The 21074-nt window shown below is 42.8% G+C and overlaps 2 pseudogenes; both read right to left on the bottom strand.

The window, feature by feature from the left end:
• Positions 1-4893: 4893 nt before the first annotated feature.
• LOC136493353 (helicase SEN1-like) lies at positions 4894-10525 on the bottom strand (annotated as a pseudogene).
• Positions 10526-11295: 770 nt separating this feature from the next.
• On the bottom strand, positions 11296-15621 carry LOC136493352 (uncharacterized; annotated as a pseudogene).
• Between the last annotated feature and the right edge of the window lie 5453 nt (positions 15622-21074).

Genomic DNA, 21074 nt, shown 5'->3' with positions numbered 1-21074 from the left:
CACGGTGCGCACCAACGCTAGGACCCTCGAGCTCTATCTCGTTCGATCCCTAAACTAATTGCCTCGCCTGATCCCACGACGTGCACCGATGCCAGGATCTACGAGCTCTACCTCGTCAAATCCCAAAACTAACTGCCTCGGCTACACAATGACACCTTGGTTGATGGCTCTGTCTCAAAAACACGCACACACGTCTGCTAACAAACACCCCCAGATGATTCTATCTAAATCGACCGAGGGCTCAGGGCTACACCCGCGGGTGCGCTCGTGCGCACCCGTTGATGAAACGAAAACCTCCCCCGCTGGCAACACGAAAAAAACCCTAGACAGTTCTACCCGAACCGCCCGGAGGCTCGGGGGCTACACCCGCGGGTGCGCTTGCGCGCACCCGCCATCAAGACAAAAATCCCCTAGACGATTCTACCTAAATCGCCGGGGCTCTGGGGCTCCTGTCGAGTTCATAAACCCGGGGTCCCTCGTGGACCGGCTTCTCCGTAGAGGCTTGGCCCAGCAGGCAACGTTGCAAACAAACATGCAACTCATGGGCCAGCCCAAGTACCTAAACAATAGGCTAGAAGAGTGATCCAATCACCGACCGGAAGGCCTGGCTAAGGAGAAACAGCGTCGTTTCCGACTCCGGCCCACCTCTCCGATCGAAGTGCTCGCTTTGGTCTCTAGCCCACCTTTGGATGGCCTCACCGACCCGAAGGCCTGGCCAAAGTACTACTTTCAACTCCGACCTGCGTCTCCGACCGGGGATGCACCAAGCCCCTGCTCACTGCTCTTCTCTGACTGGCGCGGTCAGAGCCGACTAGGACTAACCGATCGGGGACGCTCGCTCGGTAAGGACCAGGAAACGAACGGAGAAAGTAAGGCAGGGCGCACAAGTCAAACTACAATACAGGGGTCCATACCCTGTACACCTATGGAAACAGTACTCTGTGACCTCCCTGGCATAACAGAGCCCAAGCAGTGTTGTAGGCACCGACATTTCCCCCTACAGTGTTGTGGGCGCCATTAACTCCCATACGGTAAGCCCCCCCCCCACATACCTCTGGGCATCAACAGTGTTGTGGGTGCCGGCATTTACCGTACTAGGCGAATGTAGTAAAACCCTTGCATGCCTCCAGGTATCAACAGTGTGGTAGGCATCGACGTCTGCCATACCCGAAGAAGACAACGCAACCTCCCACGTGCATCTGACATCCAACAGTGTTGTGGGCGCTTACCATCATCTTGTACCCACCGACGTGGGCAATAAGGCTTTGAAGCATACGTATTCTCTCCCTCTCACTTGTAAGGCCATCCCCTTCATCTATAAAAGGGAATGTGCTCCCTTCAAACAGACAGATTCATCAGATCGATCAAGTTCACTAGTACACAACCACAGAACCGTCAGGTTCGAATCACAAGCACACGCTTGAACACTTAGCTCATAGCGGGGCTCCCGTCACTCTCGGCCCTTCCGACCAGACCTCTTGTACCCTCCATCTTTCTCCTTCTCGTTTGTAACCCCTGAAAGCTCTAGTTTGGTTTTGGTGAATTGATGAAACCCTAAGTGCTAACCTAGTTTATCAAGTGATCATAACATAGGTAGCACACTTCAAGTAGAGAAGAAAATGAAGATCATAACATGACAATGGTGATAGCATGGAGATGATCAAGGGCTTAAACTTGAAGAGAAGAAAGAGAAAAACAAAAAGCTCAAGGCAAAGGTATAACTTGTAGGAGCTATTTTGTTTTGGTGATCAAGACACTTAGAGAGTGTGATCACATTTAGGTTTGATAGCCGTACTATTAAGAGGGGTGAAACCCGTATCGGAATGCGGTTATCAAAGTGCCACTAGATGCTCTAACTCATTGCATATGCATTTAAGATCTAGTGGAATGCTAACACCCTTGATAATATTTATGAAAATATGCTATCACATGTGCACAAGGTGTTCGGCGCTTTCAGGAAAATGAAATGCCTATTTTCTATTGCACCGGATGCAGATTCTTGGTGGTTGGCACATTGGAGCAAGGGTGGAGAAGATAGAAGTGAGAACAGAGCTGATGCCAGCGTGGGTCCAGTGACCGGACGCTGGATCCAGAAGCACCGGACGCTGACTGCCTGTGTCCGGTCGCGTTGACTGTCGGGATAGTGGCTAGGGTTTACCACCGGATGCTGGCTGTGTTCGGTCGAGGTGGACCAGACGCGTCCGGTCGAGGAAAACCAGGTTTCGACCCTTACTGTACTCGACCGGACGCTGAGGTTCCAGCATCCGGTCAGTTTTAACCGGAGCGTCCGGTCAGCGTCATAACCGTTGGAATCTGACGAACAACGTTTGAAGCTGATGACACGTGGTGTCCATCTGTGGACCGGACGCTGAGTCCAGGGTCCGGTCAAGTGGACCGGAGCATCCGGTCAGAGCGTGTTTTGCCCAGTGAAGGGGTATAACGGCTCTATTTGATTGGGGCTCTATTTATAGCCCCATGGCCGGCTCAAGGGAGCTCTCTTGCACATTTTCATTGACATAGCAACCTTGTGAGCCTAGCCAAAGGACTCCCACTCATCTACATCATTGATTCATCATCATAGTGAGATTGGGAGTGATCCAAGTGCATTGCTTGAGTGATTGCATCTAGAGGCACTTAGTGATCGTGTTTCGCTGCGGATTTCGCTTGTTACTCTTGGTGGTTGCCGCCACCTAGACGGCTTGGAGCAGCGAGGATCGTCGAGCGGAGGTGGTGATTGTCTCCGGCTCCGATCATGGTGATTGTGAGGGGTTCTTGACATTTCGCCGGTGGAGCGCCAAAAGGTACTCTAGTGGATTGCTCGTGGCTTGTGTGATCCTCATCTTATGTTGGTTGTGCGGCACCCTATTGAGGGTTTGGCGTGTGAAGCCAATTAGCGCGTGAACCTCCAAGTGAGTGAATCGCCACAACGAGGACTAGCTTGCCGGCAAGCAAGTGAACCTCGGTAAAAATCATTGTGTTCATCATTGATTCCGAGGTGATTGGTCATCATTGTTATTCATCTTCGTGATTGATTGGTTCATTCATCTACACGGCGGTATAACCCTCTTGATCACTCTCTTTACTTTACCGCAAACTAGTTGACAAGCTCTTTAGTGTAGCTAGTTGTGAGAGCTTGCATGCTTGGTTGGTGTGGCTCTTTAGTTAGCCTTTGAGAGCATACTAACATAGGGTAGTGTCATTGCTCTTGTGTGAATTGACACTATCTAAACTAGAATTGTGGTAGGTGGCTTGCATTTTGAGTAGGCTAGCGCAACACTCGCTTCGCCTCATAATTGTCTAATCATTTGGTTAAGTGTTGTTGTAGAAATTTTTATTAGGCTATTCACCCCCCCTCTAGCCATTAGGACCTTTCAACCCCACTGCAAACTTCAAGCACCTGGGCTCAGGAATAAAGTCACCGACCAACTCAAACTGGACATAGGGCACGTTGCCTGAACTAGTATAAACCCTGTGTCATTGAGTGCTAGGCCACCTCCGATCACAACGTACGGCAAAACTACAAATATTTACTTGTTGGTCACTTTCTGCACCGACAGGCGATGTGGAGGAGGATGAATAACTTTGTCCTTGAGCTCGAGATCGTGCTCCGAGAAGGCGCGCAGCTGGTTAATTAACCCCTGTTTGGCTAAGAGAGCTATGGTTGGGAGAAGGCGATCACGGACACTAACCATATTCAGGATATTCAGGAGGAGTGGTGCCAATTTCTCGGATATGGGCGTTCATTACCAGTGGCTTAGGCGATTGCTCGCGTTGATATGACGTTATTTCTGATGGACCTGCAATGTCAACGCTATTTAAGTTGGACTAAAGCCTGATGAAGGGCATGTTCGATCGTGGGCCAACCTCGGCCTAGACTCAATCCCGGTCCTCCCTAAAATGCGTGTTCAGTTAGCCCACTTGAGGATCCTGCCTCGACCCATTCCCCGCGAAACTCTCTCACCCTCACCTGAAATCAAGCCACTTCTCTAGAGTCGTTGAATGAATCCCTGCGGAGGCGAGCGCGACGGTCACAACGCTAGGTCCTCACAACGGCATCGGCACGAGATCTTGCATCTCTGCGGCTAGGACTCATGATGGCCGGTCTCACTGCACACATACCCATGGCCCAATCCCTCTCTGCATTGGTTCCACACTTGAGGAATTAATCCCTTGCAACTGAAACATGCCCGAAAGGTTGTTGTCATGAGTTTAGGCGTGCTAATGAAAAAAAAACTCAGGCTGCGGGGTAGACACCCTGAGCTATTTTAGTTTAAGGTAGAGGACTTCTCACCTAGCCCGAGAAAACCCCCGAACCCCATGCCCCGCCCGCACACAGTCGCACGTTACCCGATGAAAGGACCGGTCTATTTTATTTGTGCTTTGGGAACGCGGAACAGGCGAGGGGGGTTTTCCCACACCACCGACCAGAAATTCGTCTTACCAAGGATTCGAACTCTGGTCATGAGGGACGCCACCCAGAGGCTTGACCAACTGGTCTATGGCAAGGCGTGCTAATGAAACAAAGCTGAGCAAGCCTGATCGTCCTCTCAAGCAAATATATGAGCATGCAAGACGAGTGGACTGTGTTTTGAAGTGAATAGGAGCCCCATACCGTTCTCAACCTCGACGTCCAGCGAGGCCCAATACACCAGGTACTCATGAGTCATGGCATGTTTGGATCCTATATGAACCAAACCACCAAGTTGTTGCACCAAGTTAGGCTTATTACAAGATGTTGGATTAATCGGCACCCATTTACATAGTTAGTGTGTTATATGGTGTATGAAATTTACTCTTCATGTATTGTTGTGCAATCGTTTTGACCACATAATGACCTTTTGACCAAATAATGAATAATTGTGCCTCTTTTTGTCATGCTAGCTTTTTTCTCTCAACAGTCAAGGGGCCGGGGCTAAAAAAAGGCCCACCTTAACATTTTCATTTATTCAAAGCCATATTACAAATTCAAGCAGCTGACCATGTTAGTGAGAGAAACTTATCATGGTACAAATTTAGTAGCAAAAAGGGATAGGGTGACATAAAGGATTAAGATTGGAAAAAACGCATACACCATGTAGCTAGATTACACAACATGGTGCAAGGAGTGGCGAGCATAGGGATGCCACCACCAACATCCTTATCATCCTCTTTTTTTGGAATGGCGGGTATAGCAGTTATATCCTTAACATCCTCTTTTTTATCACTTGGACGCTGGAATTCAGAAACAACAACAATGTCACTTGACGGGCTCCCAGTGTAATGTGAAACACTAGTCGAAGAAGTGCCTCCTTCATTCAGGTCACTCGGGGATCGCATTTCAACCTGAATGGAAATCAAATTTATGAGTTATTGAAACGTTCAACAACCAATTTCAATTTTTCTATTCATTTCTTTTTACCGAAACAATTACAAGTTTGTGGATGGGAATTTGTCATGCCCACAACTAAAAATATGTAAAAGAACTATCTACATCTAGTTAGTCTAGATCCCTCCATTCCAAGTTGTAAGCCGTTCTTGCATTTATAGATATATAGCTTTTGCTATACATCTATATATAATTGTATATGCTATCAAATTAGAAAACAAGCACAGTAAATTAAATAAAAAAAAACTAATTCTGAATAATAAGCAGCAGTGAAAAGAGACAATACCCAAACCACACAGTTTTTAGAACTAGAGATATGTGTGTTCTTTTTAACATTAACTTTGTTGAGATCACTCCTTTGCTTAGCAATCACGCGAGAGATAGCATTGTCACTACTGGCATTGAAGAAACATTGCCGATCCTTTGCATTGCGAACTAGATCAGCCCAAAAAGAACAACTGCTTGATAAAGTTGTTGCATTTCCTAGGATCCAAAGGCAATGTCTGAAATAAAGCATTCTTCAAATGTAAATTATGTGCCGTGAAGATGAAAGAAAAATAAGATCGAGCATGGATAACAAAAAAAACTCAACGTAATAGTTAGTAATAATATGGAAGAAGATACCTTGCTCGTGTCAAACACACATTTGCTCTCTGTGTGTTTGAAAGAAAACCTACCATTCCACCCGAGTTTGACCTCACAGTCGATAAAATGATGATGTCTTCTTCACCACCTTGAAAGCCATCAACGGAATTAATTTTTATTTGTGATGGGTCAAACTTCATTTTCCCTATTTTTCCTTGGATTGCTAGAACTTGAGCATTGTATGGGCATATGACACCAACCGTAACTTTCATTTTAGTTTTAAAGCAAGCTGGCAATGGAGAAATATTAGAAGCATGCACACTGATATATATCATATAAAGAAACTATGAAAGAAGATTAAGTTCCTATGTCAATGGATGTACATTAGACATTTATAGCATTATATAATAATATAATAACCCATAAGAGGCAAGGTAAATTAGGTGGCGGAATCTTCTTTTTGCCTTTTCTTTTGTTGCTCCTGCAACCCTTCAAAACTACAATTACAAGTACATTACAACTACATACAACAATAATATAACAAGCTTAAATACAAATTGGAGTGTACATACTAAGTATATAATAGAGATGTACTATATATAAAGTAGTTTCATCAAAAAAATATATAAAGTAGTTGTTCCTATCTGTTTCTACTCTAAGCTTCACTAGGGTTCAAAAGCTTACTAGACATGCAATTGCATAGCCCGCATAGTTAGTATTCCCCCACCCTAAAATATAAGGTATCCAATCAGTTTTAAGACCAAATAAGGAGTCTAGCAAAGACTAACCTGTCTCTCACTAATTAGTTAATTCGGTTACTAATTTTCTTAATTTTCTTGTAAGGTATAACTATGTTATTGATTTCAGCAACCAATTATATGTGTCATTTTGGAAAAGACAACGTTTAAAAGGCATGTGTGGATGTATACATGGATGGAATTTGAAAAACAAGCTCATATGGGTGGCATTAAACAATCTAAAATACCTTATAATCTGGGATAAATTTTAAACCTTCGATATGGAGTAGCATGTAGGTCATAAAAACATATGAAAACCATTCCATGTCCCTCAGTACAAGCAAAATAAGCTAGAATATATTTTCTTTAAAAAAAAGAACATATTTTGAAATGTCAATGTCATATGCATTACTAAATAACTTGTGAACAGAGAGCACATGCCTCTTCGGAGACGGTATAATATTTCTTCAATGACAGCAACTTCGACAAAGTTTCTTTTGCTATGACCAAGTTCATCACGTTCCTCCCTTCCATCTCCAATATTTACAAAGGAGTAAGGACCAGACATAGAACCTGGAAGATACATCCTTTGGTGTTCTTTTTCCATGACACTAGGGGCATCTGAGATCCTCCCTTCATAAAAGCTAGTGTTCGGGAAAATACTAATGGATGGATGCATTCTGTATTGCATATTAAGTAGATGCTTTTCATGCCCTAGTGAACTCAACCTTTCGAAAAGGCTTCTTCTAAATAATGCATCCGTGCAAACCTAAAATGAGATCAGAAATTAAATGGCACAATATAAATGTTAACAGACAAATGGGAAATCCGACAGTTGCCAGATCAATAGCTCTGAGAAAAGCATGAAAAAGTACATCAAGAATTAACCAACCTTGCTTTTGACTGTTGCTGGTAATTGGCACTCATCACCAATTAGAACAGCATGCTTTAAGGTCCACAAACGCAAATGGATCAGTGTTTCACATTCTTTCAACTGGGCAGCCTCATCAAGCACAAGCAACTCTAGCTTTTTGTTAGTAATTACTTTTGTGGAGCTAGATACAGTACAGAAAACTATGGAAGCACTTTCAATGCAGAAATCACGAATGGTACGCTTTGAGGATATTAGAGGAAGTTTCAAGCAACTTAACAGAGTGTTCAGTTTCTCAAGGCATTTTATCCTCGTTTTGCAAAAGAGTGATTACACTCAAGTTTGTATGATCAGGTTCGTCATTACTGTACAAGAAAACTTCCTTAATTTCATCCCCAATATACCTCCACTGAAACATGCGGTTGAACTCTTCAAGCATTTCAAGAAGTGAAAGGATAATTCACTTCCAGAATACTAGATTTCGGGACATGTAACAATAATTCTTTGAAACATCTTCTCAGGTCCATATAAGGGCTTGTTTGGCAGGGCTCCTCTCCGGCTCCGGCTCCGGCTCCTCCAGAGGAGCCCTGCCAAACGTTTTCTTGGAGGAGCCGTTTTTCAGTAAAAAACAGAGGAGCCGGAGCCGTTTTGGAGGAGCCACAATTTGTGGCTCCTCCAAAACGGCTCCGGCTCCTCCGGAGGAACCCCTCAGGAGGAGCCGTGCCAAACAAGCCCTAAATAATGACAAATCTTTTTCTGCTATAAGAGAAAAAAGAAGGTGTATCACCTTCCTGATTGTCTTGTAGATGTTGGAGGTATTGTGAGTAGCCATTCTCAAAAAAATCAGACAGGGAAGACAGGTGATGTTCCCATCCAGTTACTGGGGCAAAGCAGCCAAGAAGCTTCCTTACACGGTCATGTAAATATATCTCTTTGAGATCACCATCAACGCACATGCGCTGTTTGTTGCCAATCATTAGAACATCTCCCAAGCACCTTGCATCAACAGAATTCTCCTGGATCAACTTCAAGAAACGTGAAGCAACTTGTTTAATGGCAAGGTTTGTTGGAGCACATACGAGTGTACCGCGTTTCATTTCTCTCATTAACCAAAGCAGCACAATGATTGTTTTTGTCTTTCCCGTGCCAGGAGGACCCCAGATTAGGGTAAACGTGTTGCTCTTGCAATGCATTTTGGAAATAGAATTCAGGACAGCATCATTCTGAGAAGTGTTAAGGTCCATTGTAGACAACTTGGTCCATATCTCCACGCTGTCAATTGAACCAGCATCCTCTGTGCTTTTCTGACAAGTATCTGGAACCTGTGGGGATCAGATGATGGAACTAATCAGATTACCCATGTCATTATAGCCACCGGAAATCTTTCAATAACCACTTGGATTATGATGTGAATACACCTGGATTTATTGTCCATTGAAAGTAGATTTTTTTCTTTCCATGATAAAATATTATAACAAAAAAGGGAAACATGGATATCTAGTAATAAGTTCAAGACTATTTTCCCAATTCTTTGATCTCTGTCCTATAAGTTTATCATCCTACAGACAAGATAGCATAATGAATTCTTCATGTAAGTAGGATTGAGGGTAAACCTACCGGCTGATACTGGCCCCGTCCGCTTCGCTGAAAAAACAAGCCAAAACATTGTTCCGGCTGATTTGTTGTGAGAGGAAAACACTGTTCCGGCTGAAAAAAAATTAAGTTGAAAAAACAAGCTGAAATTCTTCGGACAGCTGCTTCATAGTCAAGGCAACGCCATATTCGGATGTATGTCACAATGTTGAGGAGACAAGCAGCAAAAAGTGAGGCACTTTTACCATCTTGACATCCGCCATCGGCAGCATCGATTTTGCCTGACGCTATGATCGCGTACTTAGCCGGTGGTGAGTCGTCATCTTCATCCCCACCATCTGTGACGAAGGCAACTCGGTATGGCCTTCCGTTGCGAGTAATATCAGAAATATGGCCCGGCTTCACATCGGACAAGACAATTATATCACCAACACTGAGCATACATTCAGGGTGATTACATGGCTTAGCAACCTGGCAATCAGAAGCCACAGAAATTTCGTATCTGTCTTTCTTTTCTTCAATCCGTGATATCCTAACAGAAGGCACGGTTGATAGGGATTCCAAGCTGGACGACATCTCAGCTCTCAACTCCTCCAGCAACGGAGAGGTGTAGCGCTCCAGGTAGCTCCTGAGGTGAGGGAATGTGGACGGTATCTTCTTCACCTGCACTCGAAGCCTCACCATGTTAAGCAACCAGCTGCAGATCATACTTAAGAACAGCTCTTTTGTTGGACTCCATATATATGTTTGAAACAACTGAAAATACCATGCTAAAGAATCGTGCTGTAAGGGAGACACAGAAGTGTGACCAACTGAAATGCACTACAAACAGAATGCAAAACACATGATCCACTGAAAAATTCACCTATATTGCCTTTAATTTCGGGATCTCATATGGTATGAACTACAAAGCATCACTGTGATGCCTACCAGCAAAGAAATGATCAAGCAAATAAATCAGTGTGACGAGTCGCACGCACCAACCTTGTCCTTGAAGAGGTTCTCGTTCATGACATCCGTGAGTCTCCAGGACAGCACCACGTCGACGAGGTTCGGCCACTCCTCCCCCGCGTCCTTCCTCTGCAACATGCGGCTGCCACAGCAGCCGCCGCTACCCCGTCCTCGTCCGATCATCTCTGAGGCGCGGCACCGTCGGCCGCAACAGCAGCGTGAAGCCTAGCTTGCCAAGCGCGCAAGAATGTGGGTGGCGGCTACGGACCAGCACGCCTGCCTGCACACCGCGCGGCCTTAACGAGAAGAGTGAGGTCGGGTAGAAAAGGCAGGGGGGCAGGATTGGGCAAATAAAAGCCAAAGTGAGCGTAACCTGCTCTCGTACTAATAAGTACTAACAAATCCCGATGGCCATACCGGGCATATACAAGTCTTGTTCCTCGCTTGCTATGCCGACACGCCTTTCGCTTGCTATGCTCGGATAGTCCAAGAGGTTCGAGAGGAACTAAACTGACCCAAGAGTCACCGTATTCGACGCAATAACAGCACAAACACCAGCCAAAAACAACAAATAACGATCAAATATCGACGAAAACAACAATAAAGTTTGCGGAGTGTCCGGGGTCAAGTCGTCGTATAGAATCTGCCAGCAGTGCGTCTTCTTAGTGGTTAAGTTATCATGACGCTGTCAAGGACTAAAAGTGGCATTCAAAAAATGCAACGTACAAGAAAAAGATGGAAAGTGGAACCTAGATCCAATCTCTTTAGCTTCTTTTCCTCCTGTCATTTTCTTACGAATATATGAATTTTAAAAGCAGACTAGGCATTGACGCCCCTGCACGCGAGATGATGACCTTGTCGATATGATACTCGCATTTTATGAAGAAACACCATTGATCCTTCCTATTGCAAACTAGATCTGCCCAGATAGAACCACTGCTTCATAAGGTCGTTGCATTTTCCAGTTGAGTAAATGGTTGTCTTCCTCACAATCTTGAAAGCCGTCGACAGAATTGGCTGTTACCAGCACCTTGTCAAATTTCATTTTCACCAGTTTTTTTTTAAAAAAAAATTGACAAAACTTGAGCAATGTATGGCATGTAACACCAACTGCAAACTTTCCCTTTAGTTTTAGAGCAAGCTGCCAAAGGAGAAATATATAGAAGAGAAGATGCATGAGCTTTTCATCAGGAGGAACACGACTGCACTGATATAGTTGAAGAGGTTCACAAACACAACCAAATATTGTTTCCAAACAGAACAATGATAAAACTATTAAAACGTCCAACAAACAAACCACTACAATTAGCGGGTTGCGGCCAACCAGTGTGCATAGAGCTAACATTGCTAAACAAAATACTGTGCTTCACAGTTCCCACACAGCATCTAGATGGAGCCTCATCTCAGGTCTGCATAGCAAAAACCATTACACCTACATGATGTATTCAAAAGACATTGCACTTGCACCTTGGGAGATCCGGCCCTCTCATGGACAGTATTTTGGCCTTGTTTTCTGCAAATCACGCAAACAAAAGTCTTAACATCTACTGACAGCTGACTAATATTCTTGTCAATAAATTTGACAGGGCAGGTAATACAATTATGCGCATGCACGATGGAACACCTTTAGTTTTCATCTGATAATAACCATAGCACGAGACATGAATTTTAGGAGGGAAATTTAAGTACCTGAAACCTGGGCCTGCTAATATGCAGCGATTCCATTTTCACTGAATTGTCAGCATCATCCAGCTCGACTGTGGCCTTTATTACTGCATTTGACAAATCTTTGTCATCACTGACGTCAAAAAAGCAACCTCTATCCTGTACGTCCTTGATAATGTTCTGCCAAACAGAACTGCTGCTGAACAAAGTTGTCCCGTTCCCCACTATCCATAAACAGTACCTGTGAACAAAGAAGAAAAAATATTTGAACATCTTTACCTCATCATGCATGCACTCTTAGAATTAAGATTAGGAACTAGCACAAGATGGTCATGCATGGTGCAAGCAAGGAGCTTACTTGGCCCTTGTCAGAGCCACATTTGTCCTCTGTAAGTTTGAAAGAAACCCAACTGAACCGGCTCCATTGCTCCTGACTGTTGATATGATAATGATATCTTCCTCCGCACCTTGGAAACCATCCACAGATTTTACTTTCACTGAGAAACCATCATATCTACTGTAGGTTTTCCCAAGCTTTTCCTGGATAGCTCTAACTTGAGCATTGTATGGGGAAACAACACCAACAGAGAGCTTGGTTCCAGTAGAAACTGACTCTGCAATTAATAAAAAAGAAGAAAAAAATAAGCTTAGGCTCCTAATGTTCACCCTTGAGACTGAATTTAAATCAAAGAACATCATAATTATCATAGCAAGAAGTACAGCACTACAACTAAAAGAGCAATATTCATAGTGGCTTAGACTTCACCTTTGAACAATCTCTGCACCATCCGCACAACGACAGCAGCTTCTATTGTGTTTTTGCGGCTCCGGCCATTCTTTTCAGTGGTTTCATGTCTGCTATCTACATTTATAAATGAATATGGACCAAACCATTTTCCTGCTAAGAACCTCTTGTTATAGTTCATATGAGTGACATTTGGGCCATCAGATATCTTGCCATCATAAAATGTGGCAACTGGAAACTTGCTTATTTCTGGATGCATCCTATATTGGACATTCAGAAGATGTTTACTGTAGCCCAATGAACTTAATCTCTCAAAAATACTTCGTCCGAAGTTAGCACTGTCAGATATCTACAAAAATCATATTTCAAGTCAATACTCTAGAGCCAAGAATAAAATGCCAAATAAGAATACTGAATTGAAGGAGCTTACTTTGCTCTTCACAAGAGCTGGAAGCTGATATTCATCTCCGATGAAAATAGCCTGCTTTATACCAGGAAGCTGCAACGGAATTAAGGTTTCACATTCTTTGAGCTGTGCAGCCTCATCAACAATTAGCAACTCAAGAAGGTTCGTGTTTTCAGGTTTCTTAAGCAGCCCACATAAACCTGAGGAAGAATTTCCCTTAGGCACATTATACAGCCTGAATGAACTAGAAACTGTACAGAGGATGCATTTGGTTCTTGCCAGAACATATTGTTGAACAGATCGTTCACTGTAACAATTTGGAAGCTCCAGGTTTGTGCAAAGGTATCTTAGTTCTTGCACACACAGTGATCTTGCCAGACTGAACTTCAATTTATTGCATGAATTGATCTGTACACTGGCCAGTTTTTCTGGCCAGATCTCAGGGTCCCCTTCGTCTTCTATTTTGCTTGCAAGCAGTTCGTCTGACCATATATCTCCATCATCAAAGTCACAATTTATCAGAGCATAAAGAATTTTGATCAGTTCAAGCACCTCCAGCATACACTGAAAGCTCCTTCCTGTTTCTGGATTTCTTGGGTGATCATTGTATATAGTATATCAATGCAATCATACAAATTACCAGAGAGTTTGTTGTAATCATCCTTCAGCTAATGCTTGAAAGATGGTACTATTAATGCTTCTTCTACATCTCCAGAGTCACAACATTTGTCGTCATCACAGTCATTATCATTATTCTTTAAAACAACATCACTGTAATTATCCTTGTCTTCAGACTCCTTGCTATTCTGCTCACAGTTATCATTTCTATGACATGTTTGCCAAGAAGTGCCTTCATCTATATCCTTCGTGGGGCTCTCTTGTTGAATACTATCCTGAATGTACGACTGGTACTTGGTTGCTGAGTTCTCAAGCAGATCTATGAGTGAGCACAAGCAATGCCTCCAGCCAGTGTTCGGCATGAAACATGGTAATAAGTGTTTGGTACGAGAGTCAAGAAATATGGCAGAAAGGACGTTCCCATTATCTATCTTCATCCTCTTCTTGTTTCCATATAGAACAATGTCATTCAAGAAGCAGATGCTGCCATCTGATGGCTTCCCAACAAGATTGACAATTCGAGCTGCAACCTCCAATACAGAAGTATTTGTAGGTGCACAGGCAAGTGTCTTTCGGCCCTTAACAAGCATGGCCCACAAGATAGTGCTGATGGTTTTAGTTTTACCTGTCCCAGGGGGTCCCCATAATAGTTTTAAGGAAGAGGAGTGGTTATCAATTGCTAAAACACAGTCCGCTACCGCGTTTAGCTGTGACTCATTTAGATTGAACTTTTCAAGGCCAAGGCCTCATTACGGAGGGTTTGAGATAACTGGAAAGATGATGAGCTAGCATCTTCTACGGCCTTCATGAAAAAATGATTAAAAAAACTCAAATAAGTTAGCTACCATGATGAATGTAACACATAAAGGTAGAAAGACATAAGACTGTTTATCTCACTTCACCGTGGAAAGAAATAATCCATTATCATTGTCAAAAAAGTTCCAATATGCCCAAAAAAGTATAAGTAATGTAACATTGATGAAAATGCTTCATGGAAAGCCAGAAGGTTGCAAGAGCTTAATGGGACTATGTAATTAAGACAATGCATTGTCACATACTCCCTCCATTTCTTTTTATAAGGTGTAGTAGGACTTAAGAAAGTATTTCAATCCTTTGACCACTAATTTCTCTTACAATATATTATCAAGTACTACAAACCATTATCTTACTAAAACAACATGTAAAACACCTTATGTAGATTTTAACTAGCCAATAGTCAAAAATTACCATGTTTGACTTTTTTTATTTCCAATACGCCATATATTTGAAATGGTCGTAATACTTAATACATCATGTGCAAACAAGCATGGCTATCATCATCCACAAATGCAATATACCAGAAAATTAGAGAAAGTATAATGCAGCATTGATGATAATCTTTCATAAAAAATCTAGCATGCTGCCCACTTAATGAGACATAACAATTAAGACATGAATTATGATATTCTAAGTCTACATAAATGCTGATAGAAGGAAAAACTTGGCAAAGAGAAACACAAGTGCATACCCTTTTCTTGTACTGCCACACCATATCAACAAGATTGGTGCTCTTTTTGTTCTGAAGCTCGATAAGATTGGCATCATTTGGTCCCATTTGAAGGCATTTCCATATACGATTGTATGTCTCCATATTTATGAGAAACACAACAAACAATTGCCGTTTCAGTATTTTTGTTTGAGGATCCGCCTCAATGGGGATGGCAGATGACAATTGCACAATGCAGCAATTAGGTGGAATTTTGTCGTCTCCTACACTTTTCAGAACCGAACCTAATACATATGACACCCTATTTTGTGTTAAGTCAGACACATGCTTCGGTTTCTGTGAGGACATGACTATTATATCACCCTCTGTGGGTTCATAAACCTCCCTTGACTTCTCATCCTTCACAGGTTCTGCAACCTCAAGACCAAATATTGGCCTCTCGTTGTCAAGCTTTTCCATTTGGATTACTTCTATGAAGCTCGAATTAGCATAACCATCCAATGAAGAGAAGATATCAGTATGCACTTCTTCAATCAATGGGTAGGCAAAGGAGTTCAAGTAACTCGCAAAAGACTCGAAAGTATCTGGTATCCTCTTGACCTGCAGTGATTATCAGATTTCTTCAGTACAAGTATTTTTTTTCTAGAACATTTCAGTACAAGTAAAATTAAGTACAGCCAACATCTAATTAGAAGGTAGCAATGCAATGCAGGTAAAACTCAGCAAACTTCAAAGGTATATGCTATAGCCTATAATTAATAGAACATGCATCAGCGAGCAGGTAAGTAAGACAAAATAAATTGTTACTCCAGCAGAGAATAGATGAAGCATTAGCACGCTAGGGTATAACACTTTATATATTTAGACTTTTATTAGAACTGAAACAGGAAAGAATTGTAGATGGCAATAACATCCTTATCATAAATAACAGATTGCATATTTCTATAGATAGTTTGTGTTAGAAAAAATGAGACAGGTTTTATGAAAACATATCTAAATAATAGCAGAAACTAAAGCTTCGTTAACAGATCATAATCCAGCACCCCATGAACGGAGAAACAAAAGATATTCAGAACTCTACTAGGCGAAGCAACAGGATTTTTGAACTACCAATCACACACAACACACACATGGGAAGCACAAGATGAAATTTCCAAAAAGGGACCTGACCCCACTAGACTCGATTCGAAGCTGTTCCTAATTCCTGTTTATTATCCTAGGACCTCAACAACACACATAACCAAAACATATCTGAAGAAATGAAGAGGAGAAGGGAGTAGCCAGAGAGGGAGGGGTTCGGATGAGAAGAGCCGTGGGAGCAGTAAACGGTCTGAAGCTCGTTCCCCAGCAGGCACGAAGGCGGCGCCCCGGCGCCGGTGCCGCCTCCATTACGGTTGCCGGCCGCGGCCGGTAGCAGCGGCGGAGTAGGACTCGCAGTGCGCAAGGACAGGGCCACAGCCCACAGGGAGCGTCAAAAAAGTGTTGAGATGGGTCGGCTTTCTTGGGGTTGGGCCGCCGTCTGTAGGCTCTGAATGGGCCTGGCCCCCTGAGATTAGGATTTTGGCTAATTGGTCGCTTGTTCACAGCACTTGTGTCCTAACGGCTACTGCCGCGTATTAGCAGCTTATTGTGAAGCACAGAGGCAAAATCTTTGGCTTGTCAGCATTTCAATCTCCAGCTGAGCTCCGGCTCACGTACAATAGGTACCAGATTTTCACATATGAATGAGAAGCAAAAAAGAAAAGAACAAGGATAACAAAAAGGGGGAAATGGAAATCTACATAAACAATTTTACTCCCTACATCAAAAGAAAATGTCATTCTTGTTTTTCGAGAAGTCAATCTATCCCAATTTTAACCAATTAGTATATAAAAATACTAACATTTATGATACGTAATAACTATCATTAAATGGATAATAAAACATATTTTTATAATAAACATCTTTGGAGATACAATGTTGATACTATATTTCATAAACTCAGTTAAACTTAAGAATGTTTGACTTAATCCAAACCTAAAATGTCATTCTTTTTGGAACGGAGTGAGTAGACTTCAAAACAATATAAACCCAGAACTCCAGAAGCAACCTCGATATACTATAACGAATTGTGGTTTCAGGGGTAGTATGATTGAGCACTAGATCATGTGGTACGGTGTAGATGTAGGACTACAGCATTACCAGTTACACATGACAACATGTCAGCATTGTTCTGCATGATGTAGTAGATGTACGACTACAGCACTACCAGTCATGACAGCACTGATAGCTAATATGTATGAGGCTTGCAAGAAAGCAGATCTCACGGAAATCAAATCAAAGCAGCGAGACATGCCAACAGCAGATCATGCTGGGCAGTCTGCTCATGCATGCAAGGGTTTTGTGCGCCTGTAAAACTCAAGCTCCTTATTAATACATGCCGGAATATTCTGGATCTTTCGAATAAGAAACATGCCGCTACCAGAGCTAGTATAAAAATGCTCCTAACCAGATGAGGCAAAAAAAAAACGATGAAGCGGTGTTTGATCGACGTGACCTGGTGCCTGAGCAGGTCCCTTTTGAAGATATCCCGGATGGGCCACGAGAACACCCTGCGCTCCAGATGGCCGAGCGCGAACCTGTTCTTCTCCCTGGCCCAGTAGCTCGCCACGGCCTCCATCGTGTCCACCACGCTGTGGAACTCGTCGTCGCCGTCGTCACTCATCCTGCCGCTCTGTCTTCCGTCGCTCATCGTGGTCAGGCTGGTAGCATTGGGCTCATCCGTGACGAGCTCTAGCTAAGTGGCTGACCCAGCTACTTAACACAATGAGCACACGGCCTTTCGTATTCTCCAGCGCTACAACGGTTGGATCTCAGCCGTTGGATATGGGTCGCGCAGTACTCGAGAGCGCTGAGCATGCACTGGCAGTGGCATGCAGCTTCGATAAGTTTGCTTAGCAGAGGTGGAGAAACTGAAAGATGCAGAGGCGGCAGCGGGTTGGCCCGCTACGTAGCGCTGATGACTCAAAAGAGGAGGGAGGTCGAAGCTAAAGCGCTCAGGCACAGGGAAGGAAAGGCACACAAAAGCCACCGACTTGGGTCCAAGGGATGTACCGCTCCGACTTCCGCCTTCTGGGCTTTTTTTTATGAAATCTTTTATTTTAGGCTCTGCGAGGGTTTTGCACTCTAACCATTTGTTATTTGTAAAGTCTTAGCCTCCGGCTTATAAAGAGAAGCTTTCAAAAAACACGAAAGTAGATAGACTAAATAAAACTTGCGCGGCAGACTAAGCACAAAGCTTATTAAAAGGCACATCTATTTTTTTAGCAAAAATATCCATAGCCATAGCCTCAGTAACTTAATACGACTGTTACAAATTAAGTTGGTCAGTCTTACGACCGTTTCAAATTAAATTGGTCGGTCTGTTTCTAAAGTATGGACCATAATTGCCTCCAGTTAGTCCCGTTGTAAACAAGAGTGTGATACTTTGTGTTAAAAACTATATCATTTTTTTTGTCAATAACATAGACCAGAAGGTTGCGCTTGTTCCTACTCGAATTTGAGATTGCAGCTTTGAGTGTGTGGCAGAACCTTCTAAATTATAGGACCCACATGCATTTGTCACTGTCCAACGACCTTTGACAACTATGCATATGTTCCTGGTAACTTAAGAAGTCTGTCGGGTGTCCTCGGGGAACCCCGAATCATCCACGATTTCCGAGCAGGATCACATTACAGAGTTATTGCAGTATTACAACAATTTATTCAAATAGATACACCAGAGTAAAAACAGCGGAAGTCTTACAATAACTTAGTTTACAAACCAGTGGTTTCAAACCTTACAAACTAAGTTCGATAATTAATACAAAACGTAGTAGTGGAGTGGCATTATAGCATAATACAAAACACACAATAAAACTGTCATGCCCAAGGGCTACACATTTACTTCTCATCGTCAGATCGAACAATAGTCATGCAGCACGATCCAAAACAGATCTGTTCATGAGGCTCACCTGCAATAAGGGTCAACGAACCCTGGGTACAAAAGTACTCAACAAGACTTAACCGAAATAAGAACTGATAAACTCAGGAATGCAGGCTCAGGGATTCAAGGTAGGGCTTTAGCAATAATCAAAGTTCTTTTACGTAAAAGCTTTTTAACAAAATTCTTTATTTCGACAGTTAAAACTTCATAAAATCATATACAAAGATGACACGATCCGTATTGATATCATGAAACTTCATATCCAACACCTTCTCAAATTTCAGTTATTAAACTACGATGATGAACAGAGAAATGAGTCTCCATAACCGAGGAGCAACGACGATTCGAACCGATTAAAAGCCCAGCTAGGGATTCCAGACCACACGACATATGTAGGTCAGGGATGGATCCGCGCCACCCGAGAATACAGTACTCCACCAATCCAGCCCATTGCCACGTGGGTACACGCTATTCCCGCCATCTCTCCACTCCCAGTGCGCAAGTAGCCACTCTCGTGATAGAATAGCCAAGTTAAGGTTTATCGGAGTATGTGGTTAGTACTACAAAGTCTCACCTCATGCGGTTCAACAACGGTACGGCCTTAATCGACACAGGCGGAAAGAACCCGCTCACAAGACCTCCACGTCTTGTGGCTCACACACACCGAGTCCGCCCGGTCTAGATTTATTACTTCCATTCTCATATTTCATGATAACATAAGTAACCAAAGATCCATTTAAAACTCGCAGGTGACAGGTAATCACCCGACTAAGCATGACTAAGCATAACTAGTCATTTACGAATAAAACAGGTAATCAAGGTAGATATGGAAAAGCAAGGTTGGTAATGCACCAATTAGGTTTCCACTTGACTCATAATCACTTAATGCAGTATATAAAAGCAAAAGCGATAAAATTTGTAAAACACAAGGTAGGGTTAAATGTATTCGGGGCTTGCCTTCGTTGACGGAAAAGTTAGGATCCGGAGTCGTCCCACAATTATCAGATCCGACCTCAACAGACGGATTAACCTCCTCCGCAACTTGATTAACTACCACGTGTTCACCTTCGTTCACTACACGTAGTAACAATGCCATGTTTAACATGATGCGGAATACGAAACATGATGCGTGATGATGGATGCAAAAATTAACAATTCAATACAGCTTTCCTTCGCGGTACAGTTACAAGTCAAACTAACCAAATCTTTTTCGTACTAGTTACATCAATTGCCAAAGATCATTACCAACTAATGATCCAAGGACATCACTCAATCAAAAATTCAATCAAAACCTAAATCATTAAAAGTTACTATTTGCATTTATGAATTAATTATTTAATTAAGAATTATGAAATAAATCAACTTGTTCCAATTGACCTCAAATTTTTTGTAAATGTTCATCACATGATAACTAAGTGGCAAAACAATTTTCATAATTTTTGGATAAATAAATAAGCCTAGAAAAATCATGGAAATTCATTTATTAATTAATTGAGCAATTTTTATCACATTCAAAAGTACTGAAAAACAATATTTCATATTTTTTCCTAAATAATATACATCACATAGAAGTCACACAAATTTTTTTATAATTTTTGGAGCTCTAAATAAATCTACACAAAAATAACAAAAACTCATACTATTTATCTATTTCTGAAAATAGAAAAATTCTATTTTGAACGTTGAGTCACTGACAACGGACCCCACATGTCATCTTCAACCTCCAGCTTTGACTCCGGCGACACGCACGCTGACCGGCGATAACTCGCCGACGGCGAGACCAACGGCGACGGCCAAAGTACCAAAACACTACCCGCGACTAGGCGCATTGATTTGGGGCACAAGCTGGACTAACTACGGACTGGACCGAGCACTACGCCGGCCATGGCGACCACGATGGCGCGGCTACGATACGCTGGCAACGTGAGACCTGTAAAGCTTAAACAGATGGCCCAGGAAGCACCAGCAGCTCACCCCCAAAGGCGACTGAGCAGAGCACAAGGCCGGAGGAGCACTAGAGACGCAGTTCGACTATCACAGCGGTCACGGCAGAGCAAGCAACGGCGACGGTGGCGCTCCGGTGGCTGC

This window comes from Miscanthus floridulus, chromosome 11, assembly GCF_019320115.1.
Source record: "Miscanthus floridulus cultivar M001 chromosome 11, ASM1932011v1, whole genome shotgun sequence".
NCBI lineage: Eukaryota > Viridiplantae > Streptophyta > Magnoliopsida > Poales > Poaceae > Miscanthus > Miscanthus floridulus.
This window is presented reverse-complemented; position numbering and strand designations above follow the sequence as displayed.